A 25,033-nucleotide genomic window follows, 5' to 3' on the forward strand; every position below is an offset into this window, starting at 1 on the left:
CATGCCTTATTGTAAACTGGTAGGAGAAATAATCTCTGGAAGAAATGATTCTCCATATCCGTGTGGGAAAGCCCTTTTGTTTAGCCTTTAACCCTATCATAGATAAAATGGAAAACATTGTTCTCAATAGAATGGTTTCTTTTATCTGACTGTTCTACCTGTCACAGTTTCAAAAGTAGTTGCTGGGGCACATCTTCAAAACGCAACACCAATATATCTTATCATGTGCAAATTGGCGTGTAATATTGACTGTTCAGAAGTTTCAAAGTTCCCTAAGTTGGAGAAGTGTCATCTCCAGAGTACACTTAATGAATTCTTCGCATTTAAAATTTCTTTGAAAGAATCAGTTTCAGGAGTGGTTGTGAAAGAGATAAAACAAAGATAATTCTATTTCCAGAAATGGAAAAACAAAACAAGGCATCTTAAGGTCCCTATTCCTACCTTTATCAGCATCAACTTTGCAACTGACAAGGAAACAACAATAGATCAACAGTTACTCATTTTTCCAGAATGAAGAACAGCCTCTTGTCACACTATACAGCTTAAATTGAATGTTTAGCATTGCTCATTCTTCTTTGGGAGGTGAGAGAGGCATTTAGGTAGAGAAGTGGATAAACCCACTCAGGATAGGTTTATACATTATTATATTTTTCACATCTATTAAAAGCTCTGCTCTATATAATTTCCCATGTAAATTTTCCTCTATAGTAAATAAAGTCTCCATATATAAAGACACCGCATTAGAGCTGAGGAATCATAGATTTTAAAAGAACAAAGAAAATAGCTGATTGGGTAGTAGGATAATAGCAACATGGAAATAATTTCGTTGCCTTTATCATTTTTATCCCACTTATATTTCTGAGCATTACTTCCTTAAATATTAAGTATCATTTTCCAGACAAAAACTTTAACTATACAATGTTTGTCTGCAAAGTGAAAAATCTCAATTCTTATTTTTGTTTCCAAATACTTGTATCTTGTCTTACAACTTTTTCTTCACCATAGAAACCTGGATCGTTCTGGAAAATGTGTGATTCTTTGTCATCATTTCCTTGGCTAGACACTGTTTCTATCTCGAAACAAGACACTTTGGATCAGGTGGAGAAATTGACATAGTCCTAGTTCTTCAATGTCATCAATCTTCCCCTTTGATGCTGCAATTCGGAAACCAGTGTTTCTTTGTCGTTTATTCAGGGTATATGAAGGAATTCATTCTAAGGAGATTCAAGGTCTAGATCTCGCTCAAATTATATGTTTTCAGGATACAACAGTGTCAAATATATTATACTAAGAATATCAAAAGATATAAGAAAATTGGTAATTAAAGATAAACAAGAAAAAGTTAGACACCAAAGGAGTAACAGTCTTCACAAATGTTCATTCTAGACCTCAATAAAATCAAGCCCCACCAATGTTAAACATCTCACCAAGACCAAAGAAAAGTGACCATACTTCAAAGAGTGCTTTTATCTTTCCCAAATTCGTCATACCATATGAGCTATAATTTTAATTTTTAATTTAATTTCTATTTGATTTTTAATTTTAGTATTTAATTTTTTTTTATTGCTGGATTAAAATAAGGGGGTGAGAGGTTTCTGGGAAGATGGTGGGGTAGGTCAGAAAATTCCAGACTCTCAAGGTTTTCCCCCATAAAAGCATTAAAATAGCATATTAGGGCAAATAGAGTGTGGCTGGAGAAAAATAAGAATAGGGGCACAACAGGGGTATTCCCGGGACAATTTGAGAAAATTGGAAGAAAAATCTCAGGACTAGTAAAGAGTAAACACCTGAAGGCTAGATTACCTTTTAACAACAAGCTGCTAGCCCCTTAAACTACAAGCAGCAAGTCCTGGAGTTAGTTGGTTTGAAAGGCTGCCTTGGCCCCAATCACAGGAGCTCTCATCCATGGAATAGTGAGGGGAGTTGAGTGTTTTACCCCAGAAGATTGAGAGAATCTCTGCTGATAAGAAATGACAGACCCAGCTGGGTTGCAAATGTAGCAGGGAGTGAGAAGGATCCAGCACATGCCTGGCGGTTGTAGAAGCAGTAGGGAATAAAGCTCCTGGTGGTGGGCACTTACAGAAGGTTGGAGAATTGGCTTTGGTTAGAGGAAGGAGGGGAGACCTGAAGATCTAGGGCAACAGGCACCATTTCACATGCCCCAGCGCTAGAGATGATTACAAAAATTAAACTCTTACCACAAAAAAATTCAAAGGCGAAGGAGAAAGAATCCAACCCTAGAGAGCTACTGTAGGAACAGGGACGAGAAAGGTTCATCTTCAGTAAAGAAACCCCCAAAGAGTAATGTCAAATGATTACTTGCCCAAAATGAATTCTTAAAAGATCTTTAAAAAGAGTTTTAAAATCAAATGACAAAGAAGGAGGACAAACTAAAAAAAAAATGAGAATGATAGAAGATAAACAATAAAGTTATGAAAAGAAAGCCAACCAATTGGTAAAAAAAATTCAGATTCTTAAGGAAGGAAATGACTCCTTGGTAATTAGAATTAGGCAAAATGGAGCTAGTGAAATTATAAGAGAACAAGAAGTAATTAATAAAAATACGAATGACAAAAATAGAAGCGAAAGTGAAACATCTTATAAAAAACAAAAGATTTAAGAATAAATCAAGCAAGGAAAATATAAAAATAGTCAGACTGAAAGTTATGAAAAAATATCTTAATACAGTAATATAATAAATCAATAAAGCAAATTATCCTGAAACATTAGAACAAGGGGGGAAAGTAGAAATAGAAAAAAATCATTGATCACCACTTAAAAGATATCCTATGAGGAAAATGAATAGGAATATCATAGTCAAATTCCTAAACACCCAGATTAAGGAGAAGATATTAAAAAGATAAAGATTAATACAGTTTAAATACGGTGCTGCCACAATTACACTCATACAATATCTAGCAGCAGAGCCATTAATGTTCCGCATGTATAGGAATATAACATATTGGAGAGTAAAAGAAATACTGCTCTTGCTGAATATACCATATTTTGCAAGGTTAAGTATTAGCTTGAGTGAAAAAAATGGACATTTGATAAACTCTTAAACTTTCCAGACATTGTTAAAAAAATCCGAAACTTAACAGAAGATTTGACCTACAAGAACCAAAAGAAATATAAGGTACATACAAACGTTTGATTATAAGGGATTCAAAGGACAGACTGCTTACTTTTTCAATTTTTATATATGTAAAATACAAGCTGTATATCTAAAATTCTAATTAATAATTTGGTAGTTTATAAGTAAGACTGGGGAAATCCTGCTTAAAATGAGAATTTAAAAAGCAAAACCATTTATAAGCAGTTAAAAAGAATAGTTATTTTATACAAATGAGGTGCAAGAGGAATAATCAAGGAATTAGATGGGGAGGAGGCCTGGCAGTTCTGGTAACTTACTTTCATCAGGAATAGGTTCAAGAGAAATATTAAATACATAAATGCATGCATGTTATATATGTATATATGTATGTATATATGTATATATACATATATACTTACACACACACTTGTGTGTGTGTGTGTGTGTGTAAAAGTCTTCTAAATTCAGAAGAAGAGGTAGAAAATGGTGGGGTGCAGGGCGGGGAGAGGACAAGGGAAGGATCTTTATAGAGGAGGGAGTGGAAATAGGTAAAAGGGTAGCATATAAGTATGTTTAGATTTATGGGAATAGGAACATAGGGGAGGCATTCTCCGAGGGAAAGGTAGTGGTAGAAGTTAAGTAGAGAAGGCAGGAGGGATGTGAAACAAGAGATATGCTCAAACATAAAAACAAAAAACAAAAACAAAATAAAAGATTAGGAGTAGAATATGTTTGGGAAAGTATATATCTATACTTGTTTGTATATATATATGTGTGTGTATGTTTGTATCTATAGCTATATAGAAACATACCTAAACTTTATTGTAGTCTTCTGAGACTGGGGCGGGGGGGATATCAAAGTAAAAACTGCATAGCAGAAAAGAAAAGAACTCACAAGGAAGCAAAGAAGGGGTGGATAATTTTCCACACAAGTATTTTCTATCCCACAGGCTTCCCTGAAATGAAAAATTGTTACACAATTTGAATTCTCTCATGTTTTGCTATGCACAGGACATATTTTTTTTTCCTTTTTAGCTTTGTGTTTAAGTTCCAATATTTATTTAATGTTATATTTTTGGTTCTTTTTTGTATTCTGTATTTGTGTTCTGGAATTCGAAACTAAAGTAAAAACAAAATATAAAACATAAAAAATAAAAATAAAAAATAAAAAGCCTTACTCATATCTAACTTATACAAGTAAACAAACAAAATTTTTATCTATCAATCCCTTAAGCCATTGCTTTTTATCTCTTCTGCATTTTCCCAAACAAATAGGAAAAGCTTTATTCTTTCTGGTTTCACTTTTCACCAGAACCTTGCATCCAAGCACCTTGTAATGTGGCTTCTGAGCTCCAAAATTTTATTTAAATTTTTTTCCCAAATATTCCCAGTGTATTCAACGTTATATTCTTTCCATTATTTCTTGTCCTGCAACCTCCATAGACTTGCTGTAGCTTCTTATAAGGTGGTCGACCATTTTCTCATGAATACATTCCCTTTTCTCAAACATCCATGAAGATTTTATCTCCTGCTTTTTCTTCTATTTTACTGATAAAGTTGTTTCTTTTCAATAATAGATGCTGAGAGTGTGTGTATCATTGTCACTCAGTTGTTGTGATAGAGCCTTTTTTTATGTATAGTCACTCCCTCTCTCTTTCTATCTTTCTTTTATTTCCTCCCTCCTTCCTTTTTTTCTCAATACTTCATTTATAATTTCTTCACAAATGACCCCCTGAGATTTCTATATAATCTTAATGTCTCCCCTAAACAGCAGTGCATCTCCAAATGTCCTTACATTACCTATTCCAGGCCCTAATACTTCTTGTTTGAACCAACTAACATTAAAGCTTCATAATTGCCTGTATTCTTTTTCGTCTCCAATACAGGTTGCTTCTATAGGAGTAATATTTGGCAAGGTGATGAGCCGTTTATTTTTTTCTGAATTGCTTATAAGGAAGTTTGTTTGGATTTTATAGTTTTGTGTTTTTTATTTAGTTAATAATTGAATACATTATGATAGACATTTATGCTGTACAAGCTCAAAGGAGACAGCGACTTTTCAGAAGAGAGGTGTTCACAACTTGAATACTAAAGTCATAGTTCAATTCATAAAAAAATATTTTAGGCAGAAACTGTCCTGAAAGACATGTTTTAGAAAGATCTGGGTTTAGAGTCAAAACATCAATGTTTATATCCTGACTCTCCAGAATACTGTTTATGTAACTTTGAAAAACTGACATAGTTTCTCATTGATTTTCTTGACGATTCAGCAAAATTGAATGCAATTGACAAACTTAGCTTTAAAGAGCCTTTCAGATCCAATAATATGATTCTTTGGGGTAAGAATATTTGTAGGCATACAAGAACTAAGAAGTAGAGTTGGGAAACAAATCCATAACTTTTGATTACAAATATTGTGTTATGGGCTTCTGGGGTAAAAACCAAGATGGTAAAGGAAGTAACTGTGCTTTTTCAACACTACCCTTCAAACAAATGGAAAAGTAACATTTCAAAGCAAATTCTAGAAAGGAAGAGATAACAAAAGGTTAGTGTAAGAACTTTTTTCAGCACCAATACAACTAAGGCTGTCTGAAAGAGAAGTTCATAACACTGAGGTGGAGTGATAACATGTAGCTCACTTGACTGAAATACTAACGATGGATCTTTGAGGTGGCCATAGCAGAAACAGAAGTTTTGGGAGTTCTCAAATCAGAAACATTAAGGGGATCAGACAAGTGGTCAGAAAGAGACTCCAAGGGACCTCTGTACTAGAACTCGATACAACATAGTTTGGAAGTATCGTTACCTTTGTGCACTTCCTCTTCACGTTGTTTCCAGGTGAGAGAGGAGCACTTGCAATTCCAAAGAAACAAAAGGTCTGAAGAGGCAACATTGATTTTGGTCACAAGGGAGCAAGGGACCTGAGAAAGATTGCATGTTGTTTCTAACCACAGATCGTACCACCTTGAAAGCACCAAAAAATTCCAAGAAGTCCCCTATAATTGATGCTGAAAACAACAGTGGAAAAAAAAACAACCTTAAAGTGTGCAACCCTCCACTGAAAAGAAATCAACTTTAGCATAAAGTTCCAAGTCAATAAATAGACTGGATAAAAAATAATCCAAACATAAAAAAGCTACTATGGTGACAGTAAAGATCAAGAGTCAAATTCAGAAGAAAACTATGATGGCAAAAGAGCTACAATCAATGCCCCAAATGGAAAAACTAAATGAATTGTACACAAATTCACCAAGAATTCTTGGAAAACCTTTTCAAAATCAATCACTCTAAAAATCAATTAAGAATGGTAGAGGGAAAATTGGGAAAAAAAATAAAAGCAATGCAACAATATGAAAAGACAATTAAAAACTTATTAAAAGAGACAAAAAAAATTGAAGAGAATGACACTTTACAAACAGAATTAGTCAAATAGAAAAAAAAAAGGATCAAAAAGTACACCAAATAAAAGTATTTCATTAACATTGGAACTGAGCAAGTGGAAGCTAATGACTCCATGAGAAATCAAGAAACAATAAAAAAGTGAAAAAATAAGAAATATGAAATAGTCAAAGCAATAGCTAGAGAAAATTTTAAATCTCAAAATAAGTGCATCAGTAAAAAAAGGAGGAGGTTAATAAATTGGGCACATGACTAAAAAATTTAGAAAAAGAACAACTTAAAAATCCCCTATTAAACATCAAAATGGAAACTCAAAAAACAATTGAAAGATGAAAAAGTTAAAACCAAAACACCAAAGCAAAACTGAAAAAAAAAAAACAAACAAACAAAACTAGTAACTAGTTTGTGAAAAAAGAAGAAACTGTTGGATAATTTGTCTTGTTAGGAAGAAGAAAATAAAATTATCAAAACAGAAAGGATAAATTCACCAGAAATGAAAATCAAATTAAAACAATTATTATAAGGAATTTTTCTGAATTATACATAAGGAAAATTGATGTTCTAAGGGAAATGGATGAATATTTAAAAATATAAATTGCACAAATTAAGAGCAGTGGAAATGCAATATATGAAGGGCACTATCTTAGAAAAATAAAGTGAATAAGGAATATGTAAACTACCTATGACAAAAATCCCCAGGAATAGAAAGATTTATAAGTGCACTCTATGAGACATTGATGGAGCAATTATTTTATAAATTATATAAAATATTGGAAAAAATAAAGAGTTCTACTAAATTCCTTTTCACATGCAAATATAGTTTAGGCATGTAAATCATGCAAAAGCAGAGAAAGAAAACTATAGACAAATTATGTTAATGAACATTGATGCTGAAGGAGAACCAAGATGGTGGAGTGAAAAGAGAGACCTGCTCTAGTTCTCTCCCCATAACCCATAAAATACCTGTAAAAATGACTCTAAACAAATTCTAGAGCAACACAAACCACAAAACGACAGAATGAAAGAAATTTCCAGCCCAAGACAGCCTTGAAGACCAACAGGAAAGGTCTATTGCACCGGGTTCAGAGCAGAGCTCAGCCCAGTTTTGAAAAACTGAACCACACAGACAGGACAGGAACAGGTTTCAAGGCACAGAATCATGGGTAGCAGCTGCAGTTCCTAGATTTCTCAACCCACAAATGCCAAAGACAGCTTCAAAGGTCAGTGAGAAAGCTCTTTCAACGTAAAGTGAGGGGTTTGTGGTCTGACCCCAGCCCCAGCCCTTGGGGACAGCAGCCACTGTGGTAGCAGCGCCCACTTTTGGAGCCCTTGCCCTAGAGGCCCTGGTGGAATTGAACTGCCAATCTGAGTCTCATTCCTAAGTGGCATTCCTGAGGTGAAGAAGAACTCCTGCATGGTAGAGCTGGTTGAGGCTTGGGAGAGGGAATGATACTCACAGGTTCCCGGCAGAAAAGAGTGCTCATGGTTACCCACAGATCAGAGCACATGCCAAGAGAAGAGTAAACTCCGCTTCCTTGACTGGGCCACTATGGAGGAACTGAGAACTTACACGTCCCTAGGGTATACACTTATCTTGACCAAGAACTCAAAAATCAAGTAACTAACTGGGAAAATGCGAAAAAAAAAAAAGGAAAAGTAAGACTATAGAAGTGTACTTTGTTAGTGAAAAGGTATTTTCTTCCATCCTGTCACATGAAAAACAAAGCACACATTCAGAAGAAGACATAAAAGTCTAGGCTTGGACATATAAAACCTCAAAAAAATTATGCTATGGCTTCAGGACATGGAAGAGTTCAAAAAGTACTTCGAAAATTAAGTCAGAGAGGTGGAAGAAAAATTGTGAAAAAAAAATGAAGATGATGCTAGAAAATCACGAAAAGCAAGTCAACACCTTGTTAGAGGAGACCCAAAAAATGCTGAAGAAAAGACAGCTTTAAAAGTAAACAAACCCGAAAGGTAATAGAGGTCCACAAAGCCACTGAGTTGAAGAAAGCTTTACAAAGCAGAATTAGTCAAAGACAAAACGAGGTTCAAAAGATCACTGAAGGGGGCGGAGCCAAGATGGCATAGTAGAAAGACGCACATACACATAGCTCCGAACCCACAACCCATAGAACAACTACAAAGAAGTAACTCACGGCGAATTCTGTACCCAGAGGCCACAGAACATTGGAGCGAGGGAGATTTCTGTTCCGGAGAGACCTGTAAACCTCTCGTAAAAGGTCCTTCGTGCTGCGGACTGGGCGCCGGGACTGGGAGCTGAGTACAGCCCTGCCGTGGCCGCGGCACCGAGAGGAACAGATCCGAGCGGGCTTCAGGGACGGGATCTCCAGTGGCCTCACAAGTACCTCCACCCACAGGTGACGGGGGTCTGTGAGAGAGTCCCTTTGGTGGGTCAAGGGGGGAGTGGGGTGCCCCCATGGCTCGGGCCCCCTCGGGAGACAGAAGCTGAGGGGCAGCGGCAGACCAAGGCTCTCCAAGCAGGCAGGAGCCTGGATCCATTGTTGAAGGTCTGTGCATAAACTCCCTGAGGGAACTGAGCCTGAGAGGTAGCCCTGCCCTCACCTGAGCATCTGAATTTAATCTCACACTGAATAGCAGCCCTGCCCCCGCCCAAACCCTGAGGCTGGAAGCAGCATTTGAATCTCAGACCCCAAACACTGGCTGGGAGGATCAGGAGGTGAGGTGGGTGTGAGGAAAATATTCAGAGGTCAAGTCACTGGCTGGGAAAATGCCCAGAAAAGGGAAAAGAAATAAGACTATAGAAGGTTACTTTCTTGGTGAACAGGCATTTCCTCCCTTCCTTTCTGATGAGGAAGAGCAATGCTTACCATCAGGCAAAGACACAGAAATCAAGGCTTCTGTGTCCCAGCCCACCCAATGGGCTCAGGCCATGGAAGAGCTCAAAAAGAATTTTGAAAATCAAGTTAGAGAGGTGGAGGAAAAGCTGGGAAGAGAAATGAGAGACATGAAGTCAAAGCATGAACAGCAAATCAGCTCCCTGCTAAAGGAGACCCAAAAAAATGTTGAAGAAAATAACACCTTGAAAACTAGCCTAACTCAATTGGCAAAAGAGGTTCAAAAAGCCAATGAGGAGAAGAATGCTTTCAAAAGCAGAATTAGCCAAATGGAAAAGGAGATTCAAAAGCTCACTGAAGAAAATAGTTCTTTCAAAATTAGAATGGAACAGATGGAGGCTAATGACTGTATGAGAAACCAAGAAATCACAAAACAAAACCAAAAGAATGAAAAAATGGAAGATAATGTGAAATATCTCATTGGAAAAACAACTGACCTGGAAAATAGAGCCAGGAGAGACAATTTAAAAATTATGGGCCTACCTGAAAGCCATGATCAGAAAAAGAGCCTAGACATCATCTTTCATGAAATTATCAATGAAAACTTCCCTGAGATTCTAGAACCAGAGGGCAAAATAAATATTCAAGGAATCCACAGAACACCGCCTGAAAGAGATCCAAAAAGAGAAACTCCTAGGAACATTGTGGCCAAATTCCAGAACTCCCAGGTGAAAGAGAAAATATTGCAAGCAGCTAGAAAGAAACAATTCAAGTATTGTGGAAATACAATCAGGATAACACAAGATCTAGCAGCTTCTACATTAAGGGATCGAAGGGCATGGAATAGGATATTCCAGAAGTCAAAGGAACTAGGACTAAAACCAAGAATCACCTACCCAGCAAAACTGAGTATAATACTTCAGGGGAAAAATTGGTCTTTCAATGAAATAGAGGATTTTCAAGCATTCTTGATGAAAAAACCAGAGCTGAAAAGAAAATTTGACTTCCAAACACAAGAATGAAGAGAACCATGAAAAGGTGAACAGCAAAGAGAAGTCACAAGGGACTTACTAAAGTTGAACTGTTTACATTCCTACATGGAAAGACAATATTTGTAACTCTTGAAACATTTCAGTATCTGGGTACTGGGTGGGATTACACACACACACATGCACACACGCACACACACATAGAGACAGAGTGCACAGAGTGAATTGAAGAGGATGGGATCATATCTTAAAAAAAAAATGAAATCAAGCAGTGAGAGAGAAAGATATTGGGAGGAGAAAGGGAGAATTGAATGGGGCAAATTATCTCTCATAAAAGAGGCAAGCAAAAGACTCATTAGTGGAGGGATAAAGAGGGGAGGTGAGAGAAAAACATGAAGTCTACTCTCATCACATTCCACTAAAGGAAAGAATAAAATGCCTGCTCATTTTGGTATGAAAACCTATCTTACAATACAGGAAAGTGGAGGATAAGGGGATAAGCAGAGTGGGGGGGGATGATAGAAGGGAGGGCATGGGGAGGAGAGTGCAATTTGAGGTCAACACTCATGGGGAGGGATAGGATCAAAAGAGAATAGAAGTAATGGGGGACAGGATAGGATGGAGGGAAATATAGTTAGTCCTATACAACACAACTATTATGGAAGTCATTTGCAAAACTACACAGATTTGGCCTATATTGAATTGCTTGCCTTCCAAAGGGAAGGGGTGGAGAGGGAGGGAGCTAAAGAAGTTGGAACTCAAAGTGTTAGGATCAGCTGTAATGTTCTTACCACTAGGAAATAAGAAATACAGGTAAAGGGGTATAGAAAGCTATCTGGCCCTACAGGACAAAAGAGAAGACAGAGACAAGGGCAGAGAGGGATGATAGAAGAGAGAGCAGATTGGTCATAGGGGCAATTAGAATGCTTGGCGTTTGGGGGGGGGAGGGGAGAAAAGGGGAAAAATTTGAAACCCAAAATTTTGTGAAAATGAATGTTAAAAGCTAAAAAAAAAAAAAAAAAAAGATCACTGAAGAAATTAGTGTTTTTTTTTAAACTAAAGTGGAACTGATGGAAGCTAATGACTTTATGAGAAACCAAGAAATTATAAAAACATGACCAAAAAATGAAAAAATAGAAGATAATGTGAAATATCTCATTGGAAAAACAATTGACTTGGGAAATAGATTCAGGATAGATAATTTTAAAATTATTCGTCTACCTGAAAACCATGATGAAAAAAGAGCCTAGGCGTCATATTCAAAGAAATTATCAAGGAAAACTACCCTGATATTCTAGAATCAGAGAATAAAATAGAAATGGAAAGAATTCACTGGTCACCTGAAATAGATCCCTAAAGGAAAACTCCTAGGAATAATTTCAGAGTTCCCAGGTCAAGGATGAATTATACAAGCAGTCAGAAAGAAACAATTTGAGTTTTGTGGAAATATTATCAGGATAACGCAAGATTTAGCAGCTTCTACAATAAGGGATCAATAGGCTTGGAATATGACATTCCAGAGATGAAAAGGAGATAGGATTAAAACCAAGAATCACGTACCCAGAAAAAATTAAGTATAATACTTCAGGGGAAAAATGAAATTTTAATGAAATAGAGGAAATCCAAGCATTCTGGTTGAAAAGACCAGAGTTGAATAGACATTTTGACTTTTAAATACAAGAATCAAGAGAAACATGAAAAGGTAAACAGGAAAGAGAAGTATTAAGGAACTCTTTGAAGTAGAAGTGTTTATATTCCCACATGGAAAGATGTTATTCGTAACTCATGAGACTTTTTTCAATATTAGGATAGTGAGATGGAACATATAGATATATACACAAACACATACACATATACATATACACATATGTATATATGTATTTATATATATATATATATATATGTATAGGTGTGTACGGGTATGTATGTATGTGTATATTATATACATGTAGGTATATAGATAGGTAGATATATATATATGTATAGATATAGATATATGTACATGGGTGTATGTGTGTGTATATATATATATACATATACATATCTATATGTGTGTGTGTATATATATATATATATATATATATATATATATATATATACATATATGCATTTGTATGCAAACGCATACACACACACATAGACAAAGGACACAGGGTGAGTTGAATATGAAGGGAGAATACCTAAAAAATATAATTTACTTTTGAATGGAATGTACTAGGAATAAGCGAAAGAGAGATATGGGATGTCACGAATCATATCATATAAAAAAGGAAAAAAAGAACTTCTACAATTGAAGGGAAGAGGGGGGAATGAAAAAAAATAATTAGCCCTTGCTCTCATGAGATTTGGCCTAAGGAGGGAATAATACACACTCAATAGGATATGGAAATCTATTTTACCCTGCAGGAAAACAAGGGAGAAGGAGATAGTAGAGGGAAGATAGTAGAAGGGACAGCATATTGGTGAAAGGGATAATCAGAAGCAAACAAACACTGTTGTGGGAGGACAGGTCAAGAGCGAGAATAGAATAAATGAAGTGCAGGATAGGACAGAGGGAAATGTGGTTAATTTTCTGCAATATAAATATTATAGAAGTGCTTTGCATTATAACCCATTCTTACCAGACTGAAGGAAGGGGTGGATGAAGTATATGCTGTCTTGCATGGGGGTGGGGAGAGATGGGTAGAAAATTTTTATTTCAAATTCTTATGGAAAAAAAATTTTAAGAACTGAAAATAAATTATATATTTAAAAAATGAATTTTGATGCCAAAATTTTAAATTTGATACTGCCGAGAATCTCACAGCAAAATATCAAAGAGATCTTATGGAATGAATAAGAGAGATTTATACCAGGTATGCAAGTCTGTTTCAATATTAGTTAAATTATAGTCTTAATTGACCACATCCATAAAAAAGGAAAAACCATGTGATTTTTCAATAGATGAAGAAAAAGCAATTGAAAAAATGCAATGCCTATACTTACTAGAAACAATACGAAAAATAAACCAAAAATTTAGTTGATTCTTTTTTTTAATAGTAAATATTATCTATGTACAATTAAGAGCAAGTATTTTCCATATTGGAGATCAAGTCCATGCCTTCCTAATAAGAGTAATGTTGAAGCAAGTCTGTCCATTATCAGTACTAATATTCAACCTGGTACTTTAAATGTTAGCTAGAGCAGCAAGTCCAGGAAAAGAAAATGAAGGAATGCAAATACACAACAAGGACATGAAACTATAACTTTTTCTATATGATGTTATGATAGGCTTAAAGAATCCTTAAAAAAATCAAAAGAAAATAATCAAAATGATTAATGACTTCTGCAAATTTGTAGGATGTAAAATAAACCCGTATAAATCTTTAGTATTTCTATATCTAACCAGCAAAATATAGAAGGTATGCAAATAGAAATTTAAAATAACTGCAAATATTATAAGATACTTAGGAGCCTACCTGCCAAAACAATAACAAGTACTGTATGAACATGACTGTAGAACACTTTTCACACACATAAGGAGAGATCTAAACAATGTAAAAATATTAATTTCTCTTTCATAATCTGAAACAATATAAAAAATAAAATGATCCCATTTAAATTAATTTAGTAATAAAGTGCCATTTCAATCAAATTACTAGTCAATTATTTTATAACAATGGAAATAATAACAAAATTCTATCTGGAAGAATAAAGTATATCAATTTTTTAAAGTGTAAAGAAAAGTGTTCTACCCACACTCAATTTCAAATGTACTTACAAAGAGATAACCATCAAAACATTCTGATATGAGTTTAAGAAACTGAGTGGTGCATCAGTGGAATGGATTAGTTACTCAATATACAACAGTAATTTAGTTTTGTTTTTTTTTAAATAAATAAAGAGATCAGTTTCTGAGACAAGAAGTCAACATTTCAGTAGGAAATTACAGGGGAAACTGAAGAACAGACAGGCAAAAACTAAACGTAGAACAACATATCATGATTTACACCTAAAGAATGATATCATAAACAAATTAAGTGATTGTGGAAAATTTTATCCCTAAGATCAAGGACAAGAGGAGAATTTATGAGCAAAGAAGATAGTCATGAGCAAAAGAGATAAAATGAAAAATTTAGATTATATGAAATGAAGAGGTCTTGAACAAACAAAATCAATGTAATCAAAACTAGAAAAAAAGCACGAAACTTGGGGAAAATTACTAAAAGTTTCTATGTTAAGAAAAAAAAAACAACCTGAGTCAAATTTAAAAGAATAAAATCATTTCCCAATTTATAAAAGGTCAAAGAATATGAACAGGGAATTTTCAGCAGAAATCATAGCCCTCAATAGTGACATAAAAAATACTCTAACCCATTATTTATTAGAGAAATACCAAATTATAATCCTGTGATTCTACTCCACACCAATAAGACTGGATAATATTTTGGAAAAATAAAATATAATTACTGGAAGGGATGCAGAAAAATTGGCACATTGAAGTTCAAAAGCACTAAAGTTTTGAACTGGTCTAACGTTTCTGGAGATCAAGTTGTTCTTATGCCCAAAGGGCTATCAAATCATGCATACCTTCCACCCATCAATACCACTAGTAGATCTGTACCACACAAAGAAAAAAAATAGAGGAAAAGACTTATGTGCCAATGTATGCACTTATGAAATATGCATACATCAAGGAAACACTTATGTGTTGAATATATTCGTATACATATATATGCATATTCATATATGGATGTACATATGTGCATGGTAGCTCTTTTTGTGGTAGAAAATGATTAGAAATTTACGGGACCTTCATCAATTTGGGAATAGTTGAAAAAGTTTTGGTATGATTGTGATGGAATATTATTATGCTATAAGAAATGATATGTAGGATGGATTCAGAAAATCCTGAGAAGATCAAAATAAACTGATGCAAAGTAAAGTGAGCAGAATGAGAAAAACATTGTACATATCAACAGAAATATTGTAACTGATCAAATGTGAAAAATTTTGTTTCTTTGATTAATACAATGATCCAAGATAATTCCAAAGGACAAATGATTAAAAATAATATCTAACTTCAGAAAGAGGTCAGATGAACTCTGAGTGCAGACTGCTGCATGCTGTTTTCGCTTTCTTTGTGTTTCTTGTTGGTTCTTGTTTATATTTTAATTCTAGTTTGTTTCTTTTTTTTCAACATAGCTAATATGGAAAAAATATTTTATGACAACACATATATAATTGATATAATACTGCTTGCCTTTTCAACAGATGAGGGAGAACTGAGAGGAAGGGAAATAATTTTATTCCCTCATTTGACCTTATCCCTTCCCAAAAGTGTTTATTTCTAGTTACTTCATTCTCGTATTTGCCCTCCCTTCTATCATTCCCTTCACCCCACCTGTCGCTTCCTCCCCTACTTTCCTGTAGTTTAAGATAGATTTTCATGCCAAATTTAGTGAGAATGCTATTCCTTCCTTAAGCCATATGTGGAGAGAGTAGCTTCACATTTCCCGTCTCCCCTTCTCCCTTTTCTCCTCCATTGAAAAAGATTTTTCTTGTTTCTTTGATGAGGTAGAGCTTCCCCTATTCCATTTCTCCTTTTTCCTGCCAGTATTTTCCTCCCTAACCCCTTATTTTTTATTTTATTTTACGTTTTTTGTGGATATTATCTCTTCTGATTCAGCGCAACATGTACTCTCTGTCTATATGTGTGTGCACGCGCACACATGTGTGTGCGTATGTACAAACCCTCCACCTACCCAAATACTGAGAAAAATCTCAAGAGTTACAAATATTTTCTTTCCATGTAGGAATGTAAACAGCTCAGCTTTGGAAAGTTTTTTTATGATTTCTCTTTCTTGTTTGCCTTTACATGCATCTCTAATTTTTATGTTAGAAAGTCCTCTATATGATTGAATGACTATTTATTCCCTTTAAGTATTGCACTCAGTATTGCTGGGTAGGTGATTTTTGGTTTTAATCCCAGTTCCTTTGACTTATGGCATATCCTATTCCAAGCCCTTTGATCACTTAATGTTGAGCCTGTCAGATCCTGTGTTATCCTGATTGTATTTCCACCATACTCAGTTGTTTCTTTGTAGCTGCTTGCAGTATTTTCTCCTTGACCTGGGAACTCTGAAATTTGGCCACAATATTCCTAGGAGTTTCTCTCTTTGGATCTCTTTCAGGATGTGGTTGATGGATTCTTTCAATATTTTTTTACCCTCTGGTTCTAGAATATCAGGACAGTTTTCCTTGATAATTTCATGGAAGATAATGTCTAGGCTCTTATTTTGATCATGGCTTTCAGGTAACACCATAATTTTTGAATTGTCTCTCCTGGATCTATTTTCCAGGTCAGTTGTTTTTCCAGTGAGATATTTCACATTATCCTCTATTTTGTCAAACTTTTGGTTTTTTTGTTTAACTGCTTGTTTTATGTTGTAGACATTAGCTTTCTTGAACTGAAATCTCTCTTTTAAAGAACTATTTTGTTCAGTGAGCTGTTGAACATTCTCCTCCATTTGACTAATTGTGCTTTAAAAAGCCTCCTTCTTCTCATTGGCTTTTTGGACCTCTTTTTCTAATTGAGGTAGGCTTTTTTCAAGGTGTTATTTTTCTCAGCATTTTTTGGTTCTCCTTTAGCAAGCTGCTACCTTGCTTTTCGAGCTCTTCTATTGCCTGAGCTCACTTTAAGGTCCCTTTGGAAGTCCTGGAAGCAGGATTCTTGACTTCCTCTGAAAGTATGCCTTGTTCTTCCTCATCTGAAAGGATGGGAGGAGACAACTGTTCACAAAGAAAGTTACCTTCTATGGTCTTATTTTTTTTTCTCTTTTTTGGACATTTTCCCAGCCAGTTACTTGACTTCTGAATCCTTTGTCAAGAAGATGGTCCTATTTCTCCTTCTCTCCCCAGGATCGATTTGGAGGCTGAAATTGGACTCAACTGTACCATTCCCCTGGGGCTTTGGGTGGGGGCGGAGCCATCACTGAGGGCTGAGATTTAGATCAGCTGCTCCCTAAAACCAGAGACTTTAAGCTGATCTGTTTGGACAATGCATCCAGGTAACTTCCCAGCCACTTTACCTGTCTTCAGTCTGTTGCTGCTGTCAGGAACCCTCTTCCCCTGTCACCCTGCTAGGAAAGCCTTCCCACGCTTATATTTGCAGGCTTCTTTGTTACTCGTGAGTTGAGAGATCTGCGACCCTCCCTGCTTGGGACTCTGCCCTGGAGGTCTGTTCAGGTCCTGTTCTTCTCAGTGCCACATGGCCAGGGCTGGCTTCCACTCAACTCAGTGTCCTATGAGATTGACCTTTCCTGTCAGCCTTCCAGGTTACCTTTGGCTGGAAACCTCTTTCCCTCTGTTGTTCTGTGGCTTCTGCTGCTCAAGAATTTGTTGAGAGTCATTGTATACAGGTGTTTTGTGGGCAGTGGGGAAAGCACTACAGTATATGACTCTTTCTACTCATCCATTTTCGTTCTGCCCCCCAGGGAAATAATTTGAAATGAAAATATAAAAAGATGAATATTAAATTCAGGGAATATATAAATTAAAAGGAAAAAACAAACCAAGTATTTTCATTATATTCCACTCTTCGGCTACACAAAGGCAAATTTTACTTATTTTATGAAATTATCTGAATGTACAGCTCACAATAAAGTACAAAAAGCAAATTAAAAAGTAAGCAGTGGAGAATCCTAGAGGCATACACATTATCATCAGAAAGAGTTACATAAATGTTATGAAAATAAAATATGTGAACTTAAAAGGGGAGAGGATCCTGGAGCCATTCATATTGAGGGAAAATTCTGTAAAATTATATAGTTCATGAGATCAATGCACTACAACAGAATATAATAATTGATTTCTTTCATTCAGAGAAAAATATCGTGTGTTCAGAACATAAGCCAGTTAAAATATCCTGTATTTTGGTGGGAATTTTGTTTAAGACTAAGAATATGGGAGCACAATACATAGGTTGTTCATATACACATCACACGTATATAGAGATCTGAAATACAGTAATTATTGAAATTAGTAGAAATCTCCAGGAAGCAAGAATGGGGGATATTTGGAACAGTCATGATGAAATAGCTATTGATGTGGCTGAAATAGACTCTAGAGAAGACCTAGGATCACACATTTCCTGCTGTTATTATAATTTTTGCTGTTGTTGGTGGCTTTTTACATATGGTCAACAACAAAAAAATGTTGTATCCATGCAATAATAGGGTATACATTGAACCTTTCAGGATTTACACTGAAACTTTGTAGGACGTGATTTAAGAATAGAACATGGCAAACTCATTGGTTTGCTTTAAACATATCTTCAAACATTTATGTATGAAAGATTGAATAAAGTCTCTTTATGAAATGTTATTGTTACATTTGTTTTCATCATATCTTTTATGATAGATATTTGGGCATGATTTTGGTTAAGTGAACTGAACCTGTGAAAAAGAAGAGATTGAAAGTATGAAAGAAAAATTAAAGAGTGGATATGGTTAGATCATGAAAGGAGGGGATACGGTTAGAAATGGACACAGAATCAATAATATTGGCAGAAGTATCTGTGTTGACAAGTTAAAAAGGTTATTTATTCCTTAAAGGCAAAAATTACTTCAGAAAAAAGTGAGTACAGGTACAGAGAAATAATGAGATGGACAGAAGGAAAACTGTTGATAAGGTATTATAAAATAGAGAGGTAGGGAAGGAGAGAGAAGAATGGGGTTGGGAGTCTGTGACCATGGAAAACAAGATTGGAAGTATCTTCTGAGAAATTGTATTGAAAAGTTGTATTTAATAGGAGGTAGAGACTTTTCTTCAGTCACTACATTGGCGTCTTATTTTGGGAAGGTATTTGGTTTTTTTTTTTTATGCTTTCTGTATTTTTGGCAAAAACTCCAGAATGGTTTGTCATTCCCTTCTTCATTTCATTTTACAGAAAAGGAAAAGGAAGCAAAGAAGGATAAGTGACTGACCCAGGGTCCCATTGCTAGTAAGTTTCGGAAGAAAGAGTTAAACTCAAGTCTTTCTAACTTCAGGGTAAAGGTTCTCTCGACTGTGCCATGTAGATGGCACACAGGAAAAAGGGAATGGAGAAAATATTTGTATTCTAATATTTGGTATGATGGATATAAAAGTTGTTTTATTTCTGCCAGTCCCAGAAATCAAAGAAGGAATCAATGTGTGGTAGTTGTAAAGAGGCAATTTTAAGTTATATGAATGAGGGTAAACATAGAAGTCCTAACAAAAAGGGTTTTCTAAAAGTTCTGTGGACTGCCTGAGAAGGCCCTGAATTTTCTTTGATTAGAAGTCTTTATAATGAGCAGAGCCAACTTGTCAAAGTTAAGGCAGGGACTGACATGAACTTTCCACCAGAACTCTCCAAATAGTTTTGAATAATGACTCTAAACAAACTCTAGAGTGATAGAGTTCAAAAAAAAGACAGAGTGAAATACTTTTCAGCCCAAGACAACATTATAAGTTGGCAATACTAGTCTGTTACTCCAAGGTGAAAGTGGAGCAGAGTACAGCACCAGCCATACGAGTGCAGAATCAGCCCCAGCACACCCAAGGCAGACCTCAGGATTAATGAATCAATGGCAGCATTAATGGTTTCCAGACCTGTCAGTAAACAGGTGCCAAAGACAACTTAGAAGGTCACCTGAGTGAGAGCAGAGCACAGTTCAACAAAGGCTGTGTCTGTACAACACTGGCAATAGAAAACCAGGAGAAGCAAGGCTTTAGAAGCCTCTGAACTAGCAGCAGAAGAAGCTGCTTTCACAGCAGGTAAGCAATGCAGTCAAACAACTGATCAGAAGTACATCGTAGGGAATTTTTTTGCTAGCACTGATAGAGGCCTCTATTGGTTTGTCCATATTCCAATCCAGGTCACAGTTCTTGGTGGTAGTCCTTGGGCATGCAGCAGCATTAGCAAAACAAAGCTTGTGACCCCAGGGGAACACAGACCTTCCCCAATATTTGAGGAAAGAAAAGAAGACTTGTTGTCACTCACAGACAAGAGCACAGTCCAGGAGAGGAGGAAGAACACCTCTCCTCAGAGCATACTATCTTGCAAGAACTGAAAACTTACAGATCCCTAGAGGTGTCTCTGAAAATAGGTACAGAAACAACTGAAGCTTGGGACAGTGCCCCCTCCACCCTGGAAGCAGAGGCCTACATTCACAAAGAGTTAAAAGTCAAGTAATAGCCTGGGAAAATAAGCAAAGAGACAAAAGACTGACAATAAAGTTAATATGGAGACAAGGTGGTTCAAAACACTCAGAAGAAGATAATAAAGTCAAAGCTCCTAAATCCAAAGACTCCAAGAAAAATATTGATTTGTTCTCATGTCATAGAAGTGTTTGAAAAGTATTTGAAAAATCATGTAAAAGAGAAAGAGGAAAAATTAGTATGAGAAATGAGAGATTCAAGAAAATCATAAGAAAACAAATAAACAACTTGATAAAGGACAAAAAAATTGAGAAAAATAATATATTAAAAAAATTAGATGAAATGATGAAAAAATGTACAAAAGTCAATTAGGAGAAGAATGCCTTAAAAATAGCAACTGACAAAATGGAAATAAAGGTGAAACTTTCAATGAAGAAAAAAAGTAGAACTGGCAAAATAGAAAATGAGTTATAAAATTCAGTGAAGAAAATAATGACTAAAGAATCAGAACTGAGGAAATCAAAGCTAACGACTATATGAGAAATCAAAAACATAATAAAACAAAATGAAAAGAATGAAAAAATCACCATCTGAAATATCTCTTTGGAAAAAAAAACTGACAAGAACAACATATGTAGGGCAGATAGGTTAAAATTATTGCACTACTTGAAAGCCATGACAAAGATAAGAAGGACCACAGACGTTATCTTTCAAGAAATTGTCAAGAAAAAACCACAATGATATTCAGAAACCAGAGAGTAAAATATAAACTGAAAGAATCCGTTGATCACCTCATGAAAGAGATGTCAAAATGAAAACTTCCAGAAATATTATAGCAAATTCCAAAACTCCCAGGTCAAGGAGAAGATATTGCAAGAAGCCAAAAAGACAAACAAAGTCAGGTATCATAGAGTCACAGTTCATAAAACACAAGATTTAGAAGTTCCTACCATAAAGAATCAGAGGATTCAGGATATAATATTCCAGAGGATAAAGGAGCGAGGATTATAAACAAAAATCACCCATTCAGCATAACTGAGTATAATCCTTCAGGGAACAAATAGATATTCAATGAAATACAGTATTTTCAAGCATTCTTTATGAAAAGATCAAAGCTAAATAGAAAATTTGACTTTAAATATAAGACTCAAGAGAAGCGTGAAAGAGTAATGAGGAAAGGGAAACCATAAGAGGATTAATACAATTAAACTGTTTGCATTCCTACAGGGGAAGATTATCCTTGTAACTCATAAGAGCATTCATTATTAAAGCAGATAGAAGTATACATAGAAGCAAGCAGCACAGGTATGAGTTGAATATGAAGGGATGATATCTAAAAATAAAGTTGAGCACTGAGAGAGGAATGTAATGAGAGGAAGGGAAAATAAAATGTAGAATAGGATAAATTATTTTACAGAAAAGAGGAAAGGAAAAGCTTTCACACTGGAAAAGGAGAGGAAATGAGGGAGAGTGAATGAACTTTACTCTCGTCAGAATTGTCTCAAAGATGGAATAATATACTAACTCAATTGGATACAGAAAGCTAAGGGGATAACAAAAGGTGTGTCATAGAATGAAGTTTAAGTTGGGGAAGGTGGTAGTCAGAAGCAAAATACTTTTACGGACGGACAGAATGAAAGGAAACAGAGAATAGAATAAATAGGTGGGAAATAGGATGGTTGGTAATACAGTTAGCAATAGAAACTGTGAAAAAATATTTTGAAGCAAGTTTCTCAGCTAAAGGCCTCATTTTTTTTGAGGTTTTATTTATTTCTTTGTTTGTTTGTTTGTTTATTTGTTTGTTTGTTTATTCATTCATTTATTTATGTATTTATTCATTCATTTATTCATTTATTTATTTTATTCATTCATTCATTTATTTATTTATTTTTTAATTTTTTATTTTTTTATTTATTTGACATTCATTTTAACAAAATTTTGGATTCCAAATTTTCTCCCCTTTTATCCCCTCCCCCGCCAAACACCAAGCATTCTAATTGCCCCTATGACCAATCTGCTCTCTCTTCTATCATTCCTCTCTGCCCTTCTCTCCATCTTCCCTTTTGTCCTGTAGGGCCAGATAACTTTCTATACCCCTTTACCTGTATTTCTTATTTCCTAGTGGCAAGAACATTACTCGACAGTTGTTCCTAACACTTTGAGTTCCAATTTCTTTACCTCCCTCCCTCTCCACCCCTTCCCCTTGGAAGGCAAGCAATTCAATATAGGCCAAATCTGTGTAGTTTTGAAAATGACTTCCATAATAGTTGTGTTGTATAAGACTAACTATATTTCCCTCCATCCTATCCTGTCCCCCAGTACTTCTATTCTCTTTTGATCCTGTCCCTGCCCATGAGTGTCGACCTCAAATTGCTCCCTCCTCCTCATGCCCTCGCTTCCATCATCCCCCCCACCCTGCTTATACCCTTATCGCCCACTTTCCTGTATTTTAAGATAGGTTTTCATACCAAAATGAGTGTGCATTTTATTCCTTCCTTTAGTGGAATGTGATGAGAGTAATCTTCATGTTTTTCTCTCACCTCGCCTCTTTATCCCTCCACTAATGAGTCTTTTGTTTGCCTCTTTTATGGGAGATAATTTGCCCCATTCAATTTCTCCCTTTCTCCTCCCAATATATTTCTCTCTCACTGCTTGACTTCATTTTTTTAAGGTATGATCCCATCCTCTTCAATTCCCTCTGTGCACTCTGTCTCTATGCATGTGTGCGTCTGTGCATGTGTGTGTGTGTAATCCCACCCAGTATCCAGATACTGAAAGATTTCAAGAGTTACAAATATTGTCTTTCCATGTAGGAATGTAAACAGTTCAACTTTGGTAAGTCCCTTATGACTTCTCTTTGCTATTTACTTTTTCATGCTTCTCCTTCATTCTTGTGTTTGAAAGTCAAATTTTCTTTTCAGCTCTGGTCTTTTCATTAAGAATGCTTGAAAGTCCTCTATTTCATTGAAAGATCAATTTTTCCCCTGAAGTACTACACTCAGTTTTGCTGCGTAGGTGATTCTTATTTTTAGTCTTAGTTCCTTTGACTTCTGCAATATCCTATTCCATGCCCTTCGATCCCTTAATGTAGAAGCTGCTAGATCTTGTGTTATCCTGATTGTATTTCCACAATACTTGAACTGTTTCTTTCTAGCTGCTTGCAATATTTTCTCCTTGACCTGGGAACTCTGGAATTTGGCCACAATGTTCCTAGGAGTTTTTCTTTTTGGATCTCTTTCAGGCGGTGTTCTGTGGATTCCGTGAATATTTATTTTGCCCTCTGGTTCTAGAATCCCAATGCAGTTTTCCTTGATAATTTCATGAAAGATGAAGTCTAGGCTCTTTTTTTGATCATGGCTTTCAGGTAGTCCCATAATTTTTAAATTGTCTCTCCTGGATCTATTTTCCAGGTCAGTTGGTTTTCCAATGAGATATTTCACATTATCTTCCATTTTTTCATTCTTTTGGTTTTGTTTTGTGATTTCTTGGTTTCCTATAAAGTCATTAGCCTCCATCTGCTTCATTCTAATTTTGAAAGAACTATTTTCTTCAGTGAGCTTTTGGACCTCCTTTTCCATTTGGCTAATTCTGCTTTTGAAAGCATTCTTCTCCTCATTGGCTTTTTCAACCTCTTTTGCCAATTGAATTAGCCTATTTTTCAAGGTGTTATTTTTTTCAGCATGTTTTTAGGTCTCCTTTAACAGGGTGCTGACCTGCTGTTCATGCTTTGACTGCATATTTCTCATTTCTCTTCCCAGGTTTTCCTCCACCTCTCTAACTTGATTTTCAAAATTCTTTTTGAGCTCTTCCATGGCCTGAGCCCATTGAGTGGGCTGGGATATAGAGGCCTTGACTTCTTTGTCTTTGCCTGATGATAAGCATTGTTCTTCTTCATCAGAAAGGAAGGGAGGAAATGCCTGTTCACCAAGAAAGTAACCTTCTATAGTCTTATTTCTTTTCCCTTTTCTTGGCATTTTCCCAGCCAGTGACTTGACCTCTGAATATTCTCCTCACACCCACCTCACCTCCTGATCCTCCCAGCCAGCGTTTGGGGACTGAGATTCAAATGCTGCTTCCCAGCCTCAGGGCTTTTGGTGGGGGCAAGGCTGCTGTTGAGTGTGAGATTAAGTTCAGGTACTCATGTGGGGGCAGGGCCGCCACACAGGGCTCAGTTCCCTCAGGGGTTTTATGCAGAAACCTTCAACAATGGATCCAGGCTCCTGCCTGCTTGGGGAGCCCTGGTCTGCTGCTGCCTCAGCTGCTGCCTCCCTCGGAGGCCTGAGTTATGGGGGCACCCCACTCCCCTCTCGACCTGCCAAAAAGACCCTCTCACCGACCCCCATCACCTGTGCATGCAGGAACACGCGCGGCCGCTGGAGATCCCGTCCCTGAAGCCTGCTCAGATCTGCTCTTCTCCGTGCCGCAGTCACGGCAGGGCTTGGCTGGGCTCCGTGTCTGCAGCGCGACAGACCTTTTTGCCAGAGGTTTGCAAGTCCCTCTGGAACAGAAATCTCCTTTGTTCCACTGTTCTGTGGCCTCCACTGCTTCAGATTTCTCCGTGAGTTCCTTTT

The sequence above is a fragment of the Notamacropus eugenii genome, chromosome 4, assembly GCF_028372415.1.
Source record: "Notamacropus eugenii isolate mMacEug1 chromosome 4, mMacEug1.pri_v2, whole genome shotgun sequence".
In the NCBI taxonomy this organism is placed as follows: domain Eukaryota; kingdom Metazoa; phylum Chordata; class Mammalia; order Diprotodontia; family Macropodidae; genus Notamacropus; species Notamacropus eugenii.